Consider the following 3370-nt stretch of genomic DNA (forward strand, 5'->3'; position numbering starts at 1 on the left):
TTATCAGCTTAAGATTTACCAAGAATCTGTATGATTTTAGTGATTTGAGCCATTAAGCTAATTGGGTCATGTTGTAGACTTCTCTCTCTAGATCACATTCACTTTCTTTCAGCTGATATGTTGTAATGCCTGGAAGGTCATCTTTGACATCCTAATCACAAAGTTAAAGGCCTTTTCCTGTTTCTCCTGCTCTTTGATTCTTCTGCAGTCAATGGGCTATTGGCCACTCTTCCTTCTTGAAATTATACTCTTTTATTATCTGACATGATGCTGTGTTGTCCTGGTTCTCTTCCAACCTCTTGACAGCTTGTTTCTTTTTCTTCATTAGCTCCTTCTTTACCTACCTTTTAAAAATGAGAAATTCTTTAGTTCAATCTTTGGCTCTGGCTTTCCTAGGATATACCCTCTCCTCTTACTTCCAACATCTCCTCCATGCAGATGACTCCTGAAACTCCACCCAAAACCTCACTGACAATCAAAACAACAAAGCAACGAACATTTTACTTGATCACTGAACCTTCACCAAAACCTCAACATCTAGGTCTAAGTTTCTCATCTGAGCTCAAAACTGTGTTTCTCTACAGATTCCTCCATTATTCCAATCTTTTGGGACTGAAATCTCAACTATATGTCTTCCCTTTCTTCTATGGAAATTATCTAAGTAGTGATCACTAGAGTTTGGATGTGGTTCGTTTGTCCCCACCAACCCTCACGATTAAATTTCATTCCCAGTGTAGCAGTGTTAGGAGGTGAGGCCTAATGAGAGGGGTTTGGGTCATAGGGGTGGATCCCTCATGAATAGATTAATGCCTTCCCTGGGGTTGGCGGTTGTCAGTGAGTTTTCACTCTATTAGTTTCCACAAGAGTTGGTTGTTAAAAAGGAACTGGCACCTCCTCTCTCCCTCTCACTTCCTCTTGCCATGCGATCTTTACAGGAGCTGGCTCCCCTTCACCTTTTGCCATGAGTGGAAACTTCTGAGAACTTCACCAGAAGACAACCAGAGTTTGGTGTCATGCTTCTTGTATAGCCTGCAAAACAGTGAGCTAAATAAACTCTTTCTCTTTATAAATTACCCAGCCTCAGGTATTTCTCTATAGCAACACAAAATAGACTAAGAGAGTGACCAAGTCTTGTTGATTCTTATTTCACAGTGCTTGTTGTATTCCTATTGACAACAAGCTAAATCAGACTCTTTTACCTTTCCTGGGATTGCTGTAAAGTCCCCTTAATGGTTTCTTCAATTTCAGTATCAGTTACCTCCATTCTATACCTCACATCTATGTCAAACTACCCCTCCCCTAAACACTGTCAGACCATGCCACTCTGCTACTCAGAAGCCTTCCAGGACTCCTCATTGCTTACTGGATTGTATCTAAAACCTTCAGCTCAGAGTTTAAGAGCCTCCACAATGGGCCTCAATATACTTTTACTACCTCCCCTTCCCTCAACTTGTCTACATAAAATAACAACTCCAGATAAACTTATTTACTCGTTCTCTTCCAAATATACTTTGATCCTTCCATTCATCTTTGTTTTTCTTAGACTACTTTCCCCACCAAAACTGCCTTCCTAACCTAATCCTAACTCCCAAATGGGACCAAGGTCAGATCTCACTTCTTTAGTAATGATGTTCCTCATTCCCTAAGTTGAACTAATCACTCCTTTCAAAAAATTTTCCACAATTATTATTCAGATAATACATTTGGTAATTAACCACTTACTGCCTACTGACATCTTTTCCATGATTGCTTGCTACTATTAAGTGCTTTATTGTTACTTGTTTTCATATTTGTAAATCTTGTATCTCCAACTTGATTGTTTACCTCTTCTTTTAAAAGGGGCAAGCCTATCCTCTTTGTATCTCACAAAGCATTTAAGAGTAACTTGTACCATGTATTAACTTTTTGTCCAAATAATTTTAGAAATGCTTACCTCCAATAGTTAGGACCTATTCAGAATCATCACTGCATATTCTTTCAGTCAATATGTCTTCATGATGGTCCTCAGAGCTTTGAGAAAGCATGCATCTCCAAAATGTGTGGTATTCTGTCATGGTTTGTCCTGGATCCTTCCTCCTGGCTTCATGTACTACTTACAACATGGCAGACTTGGCCTTTAACTCTACCATTAAACCAACTGAGTGTGATTTCTAAACATAGAGAGTACACAACTAGATTAGTTATGCTGTAGTAATGTGAACTAAGAATTTTCTTCCCCCTACCCTACACAGATCTTACTCAATAAAATTGTTTTTTAAAATGTGAGCTTGATTACTCAGTTATTTTCATCTAGTATTATTTTAAATACTCAAGTGTTTTGAAAAGAAATGAATGTGATATGTTCATTGAGCTATTTGTAAGAAGCTAGATATCTACAAATTGTGAAATACAGTCAACTAGCAATTATCCTCATACAGATCCAGGCTTTTCCTGATGACTAGTGATCTGTGGTCTGTTGCCAACCAGTTGTCTTCTTCCTCCAGCTCACACCCAACCTACTTTACCCAACCACACTGAAAATAAATGTTCACTTGGTCCAACCTACTAATATTAATCTAACACAGGCTGAAAAATAAATACCTTATGTGCCAATCTCTGTTGATTTGTACCAGCTGCCTGGATTGCAGTGATGCAAAGAATTCTAAAGCTATATCCAGATTCATCAGGAAGGGCCTGTTTGTGAGTCTGCTATGAGCACAAGACAAGATGTGTTGGCACTTGAACCATGAATTTGCAATCTCCAGCCAAAGCAAAACTTACAATGTGGAGTTTCTTGTAGGGACCAAAGAAAAACTACCCCTTTGCCCTCTGAAGTTTCACTGAAAACTCAGCTGACAAAAAGAAGATTAATAGGAGAAAAGGCATACAAAATTTTATAGTAATGTACATAGCATGGGGGATCACCAGAGAATGATAGAAGTGATAAACCCTTTTCCATAGGGGAGGAAGGAGATGGGAAGTGTAGACATTTCTTTTAAGGAGCAGTAAGTCATTAGGGAAAAATAATGGACCTGGGAGTGGGAGGCAGACATTATGGGAAGGTGAGGGGTGGAACTGCACAGGAACAAAGGTCATCTTGTTATGCAAATGGAGTCCCACAGGTAATCTCTTGGAGCTGCTCTCAGAAGAATAGATGAAAAGACTGTCTTGGCAGGGTGAAGATCCCCAGTCTCTTCTCTTCTCTTCTCTTCTCTCTCTTCTCTTCTCTTCTCTTCTCTTCTCAGGTGATTAATCTTTCCTGGTTATTTGATGATGTCTCTAAGGACAGCATTTAAGATAATTGCATTTCTTTTGGAAAGAAGCTTTTTTGGTCACATAAAGAAATTCTAGGGAGAGTCCTTCCTTGTGCTTAAGAGACAAGACAAAGGTA

General features: G+C 39.0%; 1 long non-coding RNA gene across 1 annotated transcript; it reads right to left on the reverse strand.

Annotated features, from left to right (window-relative positions):
- Nucleotides 1–236: 236 nt before the first annotated feature.
- LOC104662374 lies at nucleotides 237–2131 on the reverse strand. The gene is made up of 3 exons (XR_747981.1): nucleotides 1934–2131; nucleotides 954–1029; nucleotides 237–344 (listed from the first exon to the last, which is right to left on the reverse strand). It is a non-coding gene; the product is annotated as an uncharacterized LOC104662374 (long non-coding RNA).
- Nucleotides 2132–3370: the final 1239 nt, after the last annotated feature.

The sequence above is a fragment of the Rhinopithecus roxellana genome, chromosome 3, assembly GCF_007565055.1.
Source record: "Rhinopithecus roxellana isolate Shanxi Qingling chromosome 3, ASM756505v1, whole genome shotgun sequence".
NCBI lineage: Eukaryota > Metazoa > Chordata > Mammalia > Primates > Cercopithecidae > Rhinopithecus > Rhinopithecus roxellana.